The sequence below is a fragment of the Marmota monax genome, unplaced genomic scaffold (genome assembly GCF_021218885.2).
Source record: "Marmota monax isolate L192 unplaced genomic scaffold, Marmota_monax_Labrador192_F-V1.1 WCK01_AAM20220418_F8-fsc00076, whole genome shotgun sequence".
Lineage (NCBI taxonomy): Eukaryota > Metazoa > Chordata > Mammalia > Rodentia > Sciuridae > Marmota > Marmota monax.
Window position 1 is genome coordinate 1,458,947 of NW_026692843.1, and position 10,993 is coordinate 1,469,939.

At 48.3% G+C, this 10,993-nt stretch overlaps 1 non-coding gene across 1 annotated transcript; it reads right to left on the bottom strand.

Moving 5' to 3' along the window:
- Positions 1-1,235: 1,235 nt before the first annotated feature.
- On the bottom strand, positions 1,236-1,312 carry Trnaa-cgc (transfer RNA alanine (anticodon CGC)). The gene has a single exon. It is a non-coding gene; the product is annotated as a tRNA-Ala (tRNA).
- Positions 1,313-10,993: the final 9,681 nt, after the last annotated feature.

Genomic DNA, 10,993 nt, shown 5'->3' on the forward strand with positions numbered 1-10,993 from the left:
TTTCAGGTGCCCACTCTGCACTGGGGAGCCAGAAGAAAGGAGCCTCAGTTTCCCTCTACCAACAAGGATGGGCTTGGAGAGGTGACTTGGAAGGATGACAAATTCAAGGATAGCCTGGGCAGTTTCACATGACCCTGTCTTAAATAAAAGAATTACAAAGGCTGGGAATGGGCTTCACGGGTAGCCTGTGGGAGGCCCTGGGTTCCATCCCCAGTACCCACAAAGAAACAAATGCCCCACTGGCTCTGAAGAAGGCCTTGGGAAGCCACTGTGTGAGACCTGTTAAAGACACCACGCTTCCCTGTCGTTCTCTTTCATAGGTTTGAAACGGAATCTATCCCCGCCATTTCTATTAAAAACTCTGGGGATTTCCAAGATGCAGCGCATTGGAAAACTGCTCTGATCGGCCCCCTTGACACTAGGAGAATCTGCAAGGGATGATCAGCCGGTGTGGAAATCAGGCTAATCTGACCACATCTCAGCTCCCCAGCGGGTGGGCCTGGGGAGCTGTGTGGCCCTGGCTTCTGCCATTAGTGCTCCTCGCTCTCCTGAAACCCCGGCTGGGTTTCTGCTTCCATGAAGCTCTAGCTCCTGGGCCTTTGGAGTTAATACACACAAAGTGCTTCTGGGAATAGCCACAGCCCAAAGCCAATTTTTATATCACCATGCTGCTAAAAGCACTTGCTACTGAGAATTAGCTAATGTGAGACTGATGGTTAGGAAATCTTTACAGAAAAGTGCAAGTACCCAGACTTGGGGAGCTACCGGCTTTTTGCATTTTCTTCTTTCCTTTTAAAAATTTTTTTTTCCTTCTCTCCCCTCCCTTCCCGTCCCCTCTCCTTCCTTCCTTCCTTCCTTCCACTTGCATATCCAGGGAACATTTAATTTTGGAAAGAAACGCTACGTGAGCCGCAGTCTCTGATGTGTGAGAGTATGGGGTGTGGGAAGGGAGGATCAGCAGGGAATTGGGAATTAGCTTTGTGGAGGCTTCTGGAAAACCAGAGAGCCGAGATGAGGTCCTCCAGACACTGGACACAGATGCACCCAGACACCAGGGGCAGCCAGCCTCTGCCCAGCAAGCCTCAAGCCTCAGGCAGGCAAGGGTGGGGATGGAGAGGTTTGGTAACCCATAATGCCATTCAGTCCTGAATCCTTGTGTCCACCACTCTTGGCTGAGACTTTCAAGACGTGTGACAGGTAAAGCTGCAGCTGGTGTGTGTGTGTGTGTGTGTGTGTGTCTGGTGCTGGGGATTGAACCCAGGGCCTTGTGCATGCGAGGCACGCGCTTTACCAACTGAGCTATATCCCCGGCCCCTGAATGCTTTGATTGAAAAAGTCTTAGTTTTTTCGCCGCTGGGACCAAAAGACCTGACAAGAACAAGTTTTGAGGAGGAAAAGTTCACTTGGGGCTCATGGTTTCAGAGATCTCGGTCCAGAGATGGCCAACCCTATTTCTCAAGGCCCAAGGTGAGGCAGAGCATCGCGGTGGGAAAGTGTGGAGGAGGAAAACAGCTCAGGACATGACCAGGAAGAAGAGAAAGAGAGAGTGCGCCACTCAACAAGGACAAAATATATACCCCACAGGCTCACCCCTCCTGCAACCACACCCCAACTGCCTACAGTTACCACCCAGCGTTAATCCCTACCGGTGGATTAATGCACTGATTGGGTTAAAGCTCTCATAACCCCATCATTTCACTTTTAAACTTTCTTGCATTGTTCCATATGTGAACTTTTGGGGACACCTCACATCTAAACCATAACAAATGGGGAGAGTAGGAATATAGAAGGACACTATAGCTTAGCTCCTGGGACTGGTTGGTAGCTGGCAGGTTAATCAAAGGAGGTACTGGAGAGCAGCTGCCATTTGGGGTGGTGTCAGGCAGGCGGCCTAGAAAGAGAGCCCTCTCCAGGAGCCCGCGCAGAGCGGTCTCTGCCCTGGCCCCTCCACTCACTGGGAGCTGAATGCATCCCAGGATGAGTGGTGCTCGCTATCGGAACTTAACAGTTTACAAAACCTGATGAAACAAGAGCGCCAAGAGAAAAAGAATTGTTTCCATGAAAACTAAGTTTGGTTCTTTGGCAAGGCTCCTTCTGTAAATAGAAGTCACTAAAAATAATTGCAGTTGAATTAGGTGTAGGCGAGAAAACTTTGAAAATTTAGAGAATTGTGTACAGTAAAAATACCTGCCTTTTCTTAAGTTCTTGCTTATTTTAAAGAAACCAAAATTGGAAATTATAGACAACATGTTGAGGGGGGTGGGGTTACATAAAAAATAGAGACTGGAAATTCCAAATGAAGGACTCATTCTCAAAGTAAAGCTCTTGACACTTTATGAAATTATGGGTGAAGGAATGACAATGGCTTTAAGTTAGAATGAAAGTTTTAATGTATTGTTTTATGATTAAGGGGAATCATAAATATCATGAGGGATCGTCTATGGCCCACAAAGTGCTTCAAGTCTTTCCTGCAGCAACGGGAACCACAGGGGGGTCTTACAGAAGCAATGAAGCGAGTCTGGCTTCTCAGATGGGTGATTCCTACTGTGCTGGGGACCCAGGGCAGGGGAAGGGGGTGGGGAGCATCACAAAGAGATCAGCAGAGACTCTCTGATCTGGGTGGGTGGAAGGGTCTTGGATAGAGAAGGGGACAGAATCGAGAGCTCTCTGGGAGGTAGCACCATAGACTGAGATGACTGCCCCAGGGGTTTGTGGTCTGGTAATGGGAAGGACAGAGGTGCCCGTTCATGTTAGGTTCAATTCCAACAACAATTCAATCCAGAAACAAAAGGGACTTAAAGAAGACTGGAGTTGGCACGTGGTCTGTACTAGGTCTCAAATAAATTTCCCCTTCTCACCCACCTTTCCAACTCCATGTTGCCTTTAGAGTCACCCCAACAAACCTGATCCCCCAAATGGAGCTGTACCCCACTCTGTCTAGAGCACTTTACATTACAGCTTACTGCCATGATGAGTTATTTTTCCTCATGTTTCTTTCCGCTAAACCGTGATGCCCCTGATGCCAGAGGCAGCATCTCCTCCCAACTCGCCTTTGACCCACAACCCAGCACCAAGCCTCTGCTGATGCTCGCCACATGTGCCATCAGCAGAGTCACCTCTCTAGTGAGTATCTAACTATGTCTGCTTCTCCCTCTTCCCAGGACCCTGCCACCGGTGTCTCTGCTGATAGGGATCTTTCTTCAAGAAGTTAGTTCTAACTTTCCTACCTGCAGAAAGAATGGGATGCAATGTCTGTCCACCACGGACAGCAATGACAGTACTTTGGACACAGGGACAGCTTGCAGTGATTAGGAGGAAAAGCACATTTATTGGAATCTGAGGTTATTGCAATTTAGCAATGAACTTATACTTGAGATTCCTAAGTCCAGTGTTAAAGAGGAACTTACTTAAGCTACATACCATGTTGTTTTTCCTGAAATCATGTTTACAAGATAGTGCTCTAGGACATGCGTGAGGAGAGGAGAAAAAGGGGCTTGGGGTCTTACTCCCTGATTACTTTAAACACTTGGTGGAGTTCTTTTTTATTAGAAAACATCCTGGGGCTTAGCGTCAAGAAGGCATCCTGCCTCTGTAAGTGGGGGGCATGGGAACCCATTGCCTTGCACTGTCTGAGGCCTCTCGGATGCTCTGCAGAGCTCTAGCTTGGGGGGATTCCTGCTTAACATAGACAGAAAGTCTACCGTGTAGGAGGAACACACCTGCTTTAGGCAGTCTGCAAGGACCCTCACAGGTGGATCTTTACCCAGAGACACAGGCTGTGGGTGGCCTGTAGGTAAGAACATGAAATCGAATCCCTATCTCATGATGTACATCAAAATAAACTCCAGCAAGGACCCCAGAGCACATATCTGCAGGCTGATCGCTCCCCACCTACAGGAAGGTAACTAGTGCTTGTATACATGGGCTGATGAATTATTTTTCTTTTATTCTGTGTATTTTTCTGTTTATTCCATTTTATTTTAAGGTATAATTTACATACAACAGAATTCCCCCATTTGTGTTCATTTCTGCCAAGATAGGGAGCATCCTATCAGCCCCCAGTCTCCTGTGTCCCTGGAGCCAACCCTTCCCCATCTCTGACCCTGGCAATCACCAGTCGGCTTCCTGTGGTGTTTTTCATCGCTGTGAAAAATACCTGAAATAAATCATCATAGAGGAAGACTGGTCTGGGCTCAGGGTTTCAGAGGTTTCAGCCCCTGGTTGCTTGGCCCTGGCACTTGGGTCTGAGGTGAGGCTGAACATCATGGCGGGGACATCATGGTCGAGCCGAGCTGCTCACACCAGGGGGGCCTGGAAGTGAAAAAGAGAGAGAGAGAGAGGGGCCAGGGGTCCAACACCCCTTCAAGGGCACACTTCCACTACTTTTCACCAGGTCTCACCTTCTAAAGGTTCCATCACCTCCCAGTAGTGCCACAGGCTTGGACCAACCCGTAAAGCATGACCCTTTGGGGACATTTAAGATCCCTCTATTTTGCTCTGCTAGAACGTCCTATCAAGGGCACTGTGCAGTAGGTACCTTTGGAGCCTGCTCCTTCGCTCCTGTAACACTCAGGAGATGGGTCTGTGTTGTTGCCTGTAGCAGGGGCTCGCGTCTCCATGGTGGAGTGCTTCCAGAGCATGGGGGACACATATTCCTTGTTTGCCCACTCCCTGGTGGAAGAACATGTTTTCAGTTTTTGGTGATTACTAAGACAACGATAAACATTAGTGCGAAGGTTTTTGTGTGAATGCGCGTTTTTGAACTACCTGGGTAAATACCTGCCTAGGAGTAGGAATGCTGAGTCACAGGAAGTGTAGGCTTCACTTCATGAGGAAGGACCACACCATTTCCCAGGGCGCAGGAGAGTTGGCGGAGAAGAGGGCAGCGGGACACTTGCTGTTCCGGTGGCAGCAGCTCTTCCTCTCTCTCTCCTGATCTTTGGGATAAACATCTGGTGCCATCAGTGGAGAGGACACCCAGTGAGTTCCAAGTCCCCTGCTTCTGTGGCCCTGGAGCTTCTGCTGCCTCCCTTTGGGCCACTCGGAGCCCTTAGCAATGGTTGGAATGTTAGCTGGCTCTACTGGCCTGCAGCGTCTGCCCCGTGACCGGAGAGCCTGGGAGCCTCTGTACCGGGGGTGCCAGTGTTCCCTTAGCCTTCTGGTGAGTTGGCTGCCCTGTGACCTCTGCTCTCTGTTGGCTCAGGAGAGGGCGTGGACTGGCAGATCTCTGTCTTGGCTCTCCGTGGTGATAGGGAGGGAGCCCGGCTCTTTACCCAGAACTGGCGACTATTGTCTTCTGTCTCAAAGAACAGGAGAGATTCTGCAAGCAGATGGCTCTGCCCTCCAGTCATTCATTCAGCCTCATTCAACCCTACTTTGAGTCGGGGACTGGGTGAGGTGCTGGAGATTCAAGAGTACATTCAGGGAGCCTGTAGTCTTTAGCTGTGTGTCCAACAATGTGCTAAAGCCCCATTAGGGTGGCGTGGTGGTGGGGAGGGCTACAGAAGGGGGAACCTAGGACAGCTAAAGTAACACCTGCGGCCCCTGTGAACTGCCCTGGGACGTGGTGGGCTGTGTAGGGAGAGAGGGCCTTAGCAACGCTGGAACTTTGGGCCTAGGGCACCAGGAGGTTGGGGAGAGACGAGGCTGGTACACTGAGAGCAGATCCACGTAGGGTAGGTGTGCAAAGCTGGCTGGCCTCTGGTTTGAGTGCTGGCCCTGCTCTTAGCCCCTGGGCAACCTTGAACAAGTCACAAGACCTCCCTGCTCATTGACCTTCCTCATCTATGAAATAAAGATGCGGCAGAGCCTTCCCCCTCCATCTGAGAAGTCAACGTGCTGCGGTAGGGAAGGAGCCTCACTGGGGCTGTCCATGGCGAGGGCCTACAAGGATTTGCTGTGGCAAACAGAGAACCAGCCATGAGACGTCCTGAGAGCTACAGTCATGGCCTGGAGGAGGCTAGGAAGGAAGCCACTGGGAGGTTTCAAGCAGGAGACGGACATGAGATTTATTTTAGAAATTTAATTATGACAGTAGCACAGGTTGAAGATTGAGGTGGAAGGAAATCTGAGATGAGAAAAGGAAAGTCCTGAATCAAAATTGTGACAGGTCTTTGTTTGTGCTGCTATCACCAAACACCTGAGGCTGGGTGATTTATAAAGAGCGGAGATTTATTGTCCTACAGTTCTAGAGGCCGATGCGTCCAAGATCAAGCCACCAGCAGATTCAGAATCTGGTGATGGTTGCTCTCTGCTTCCAAGATGGTCCCTCTGGCTGCATCCTCCAGAGTGGACAAATATTGTGTCTTCACATGAGGAAGGGAAAAGGGGCTGGACAGTTCCCTCTAGCTCTTTTATAAGACCCTGCCCCCATCCTATTCAGGAGCAGTCTACCCTCGAGACATAATCACCTACTAATGGCCTTAATGCTATGGCATGTCTGGATTGTGGGGCATACACTGAGATCATAGCACAGCGTCTAGAGGAGAAGTAGAGGGGCTGGGGGAATGCCTGAGAGATAGAGTGGACACACTTGGTGAGGGACTTAAGTGAAACATGAATTGGGAGAGAGAAGCCAGCAATGGGCCCCCAATTTGGTGAGCATGCTGAGCAATTACCCAAGGCATAGACATATTCTTTCATTCCTACCAAGAGGAACCGTGCCTTCGGGACACCTGCATTGTCCTGGCCCTGTGTAGCAGGCAGTAAAGAAAGTGTTCAGGAAATGCCTGTTGGTGGGAGGACTGGCTTCCCCACATGGACCCATCATCGAGGTAAGAGGCAGTGGACATCTCTGAAGACCTGGCTGGGACCTCACTGGGCTGCTTTCAACGCTTCATTAAGCCAAAAAAGTAAAGGTACATGCAATAAAGGACTCCAAGGAAATACTAAACAGCAATAGGTCCGATTCTCTGAGAAATGCCCTGAACCTTGTTATGAAAACGCAGAATTTCTCTGTGACTTGTGTCTCAGTCACGGCTACAGTGCAAACTCTTATTTCATGCTTTGGAAGGATTTTCGCTGCTGGGGAAAACGACAAGGATATCAGATCTTTGGAAGTCTGATGAAGGGATATCACGCTCCCTTTGAACTTCCTCAGAGCCCCCCGAGGTACAAAAGACATTCTTTTCTCCTTCTCTCCCCCTCTCCAGCTCCCATTGTTCCCATCCTGCCAGCTTCCCCAGTCAAATATTTCAGCTCTAAAATTGGTATGATTTCATGGTCAAAAAGGGCCCATTTTCTCTCTGGTGAAAAGTCACACACACTTATTCAATTTATAAGAGGTGATTATGATGCTTTGTCCTTCGAAAGGCCTTTTGGCCTATTGTAGCACCAGGAAGAAAATTCTTGAACAATCCCCCTTTGAAATGCATTGTGTATGGAGAGGGATCAAGTTCAGATTTTTTTCCAATAGGACATTTATTCTCTATGTTTCTTGTGTTCAGCCAGAAACTGTCTGGGTAAAGGAGAGATAGAGAGAGAGAGATGCTAGAGATAGAGAGGTACCCCATGAATTGAAAGCTCATTTTGTATGTTCTGCACAGATTTTCACTCCAACTTCACGCCCCTGATGGCTTGTTCTGAGGGTTTATTTTGTGCCAGGTGCTGTGCTAGACCCATGGGCAATGGGACATACAGGTGATGTGCCACAAGATGCATTAAGAAGTCCCTGAAATGCTAAGAGTGGGATCAGACATAACCGAGGGTGAAAGGTGAAAGCCAAAATATGATCTGCACAGAAGAGAGTGGGGAGGAGGGCCTATGTGGTCAGGTGGGAGAGTCAGGGAGGAGCAAGAGGAGCTCTCAGCTGGAATGCCAGTGGTGTGCCGGAGAGCAGAGAAGGGCCTCTTGGGCAGACTCCACCTGATCCCCATAACATCTCTGCCAAACAGATCTCATTACTGAGCTGAATAAAAGTAGATTCAGAAAGGACAAGCAACATGCCCAAGTCCAGCCAAGCTCAAGTTACAAAGTTACTGTAAGGGTTGGCTGAATAATGGCTGTCCAAAGATGTCCATGTCCTCCTCCCTGGAATCTGTGAGTAGGTTGTTATATGACAAAGAGGAATTGTGGTTGTAGATGAAATCAAAGTTGTTGATCAACAGACGTTGAGATGACGAGATTGTCCTGAACTAGCTGAGTGTGTCCAGTGGAGGCACAGATGTCCTTATAAATGGAAGATGGCAGGGGGTGGGGGCAGAGGAGAGAGGACTGGAGGGATGGAAACTTGAGAAATGCTTGAACAGCCCTTGCTGGCTTTAAAGACATAAAAAGGGTCATTAGTAAGAAAAGTGTCCACTTCTGGAATCTGGAAAAGGCTTCCATTGGGATCACTTAGCTAGTCCACAATAATCTTGCCATCTCAAACCCTGTTGATTAACAAGCTCAACTCCATCATCATCACCATCATCATCATCATCATCACCACCATCATCATCGTCCTACCATTTTATTTTCATCTCATTGTCACCATCACACCTTAGAGCCTGCAGAGGAGCTCAGCCTACTGACAGCTTGGGTTTAGTACAATGAAAACCTTGTTGGGCTTCTGACCTCCAGACATATAATACATTTATGCTTTTTGAGCATCTCAATTTATGATTATTTTTATAGCATCAATAGAAAACTAATCAATTGGGCCACACTTTTAGCAGAATTTTTTTTATTATCTAAATTTCTTTTTTATTGATTTTTGAAAAATAAATGACAGCAGAATGTATTACATTTATTTTTACACATATACAGCACAATTTTTCATATCTCTGGTTGTATATAAAGTATGTTGAACTAATTTGTGTCTAAGAGGTTAATACATCACAGTTAGCATCATGATTGGTGTCATCATGTCCATCACCATCATCATCATTATTCTACCAACCTTATTAGCTTCACATTACTGTCATCGCCACCATCATCACCATCACCACCACAATCACCATCACCACCATCATCACCATCACCACCATCATCACCATCATCACTGTCATCACCATCGCCACCATCACCACCACAATCACCATCACCACCATCACCACCATCACCACCATCACCATCATCACCACCACAATCACCATCACCACCACAATCACCATCACCACCACAATCACCATCATCACCACCACAATCACCATCACCACCACAATCACCATCACCACCATCACCACCATCATTACCATCACCACCATCATCACTATACTATCATCATTATTTTCACATCATCATCATCATCATCATCATCATCATCTCCATAATCATTGGCATCATCATCTTTACTATCATCACCATCACGATTGCCATTCAAGAGTGTTTAGGTGGAGGATGGTTCAGGGGCAGAGAGGGATATGGTGGGAAAGGAAAACTGAGGAGCTGTGACCTTGCCTGTCCCGTCACCTCTTCTTCCTCTCTCCACACAAGGTATCTCTGTGTTATTTCTCTAGCTACAATTTGAACCTCTCTATAGGTTAGTTTTAGATCCAAAGACCTAGGATAGGCCTGGGATGGAACCTGGGAGCCTCTGGCATGCACTTTGTGATATACGTAGCCAGGCTCTGACCATCTGCAGTCCTTCCTCCAAAACCATGCCCAGCCCCAATACCTGAGGGACTCAGGTTTTCCTTGGGAAGGGCTCAAGCAAGGTTAGAAAAAAGATGCCTCTTCTCATCAAAAGGGAACCAAAGTGCAAATCCTCAGAGACGCTCTGTGCAGCTTTCCCAGAGATCACGCAGCTGGACTTGAGTGCCTTGAGTCTCCTGCGCTCTCCCACCTCTGGCCCCACCCCACACCTCTGTGTGAGACGGGGACACCTGCGGGTCACTGCCTGTGTTTCCTCCCAAGATGCTCTCCCTGTGTCCAAACCAGAATGACTCAGCAGCTGAGGCCACCAGGCCCTCTTGGAAGCGGGTCTCAGGAGGGGCCCTGGGCCAGGACTTGCAGAGGAGCACTACTCCACTAACACTGGGGCTTTGGAGGAGGGCGCTCTATCATTCACATGCCTACCTCCAGCTGGAATGTCCTACGCAATTAACTGTGAGCTTTTGACAACGGAGTGGGAAGGGAACCTCATGAAGTCCTCTAGTTTTCCTTAAATGTTTAGAAGGTGTGACCGGCTCAGGAGGCTTTCAAGTTCTGCTCCATTGAATAAGAAGATGAATCCTGGCAGGGAAGAGGGATTTAAGCCAGTTGCAAAATGTTGCTATATATGATGCTTTTAAACAGCTAAGGAAGACCCCAAGCTGGTAACTGACTTATGTCTCTTTCTACAAAGTGAAAGAGGGTCTTTTTTTATCTGAATGAGGGCTTGATACTGGAGTTGAGGCATGTCTGATTCTTTGCTTGAATAATTTTCCTTTTTAAAATATTTTAAATGGTGCTGAGGAATCCAACCCAGGGCCATATGCATGCCAGGTGGCTGTTCTACCACGGAGCCACACATCCCCAGTGTTGCTTGAGTGATTTCTACCAAACTTGTTTGAAGCAGAAGACTTAAGAGTCTAGGCTTTTTAAGATCTAAGCAGCTCAGCTGTTTCCCTGATTTCTGCTGGCTTGTCCCCTGCTCTGAGTTCAGTTGGTGGGTCAGGAAACATTCTCCCTTTGACATGTGGCCCAGGCAGAGGAGCAGGCTGGTTTTCTTGGAGGATAGACTTCCCAAGGAGAGGCCAGGGACGCAGCCCAAGGCCCTGCCCATGATGAGGAGTGGCCAGGTCAATGACAGTCGGAGCCTGGGTCCCTGAATCCAGGTCACATTAGTGGGAGACAGGAGCTGGGGGCAGGAGGGAAATCTTTCCTCCTCCCCCAGCTGGCTCTTGAAGGCTGGTCAGCAGCTTGCCGGGCAGGAAAAGTGCAAACGGGATATTTCAAATAAGTGAAGATTGAGCCAGTGACTAAAGATTTAAGCAAAACAAAGAAAAAAATCCCCCAAAGCAAATCTCTGGGGATGTGCAGAGAAACCACCTTGCTAATCCCAGCACCCCTGGAATGGCCGGCCCCATCATCC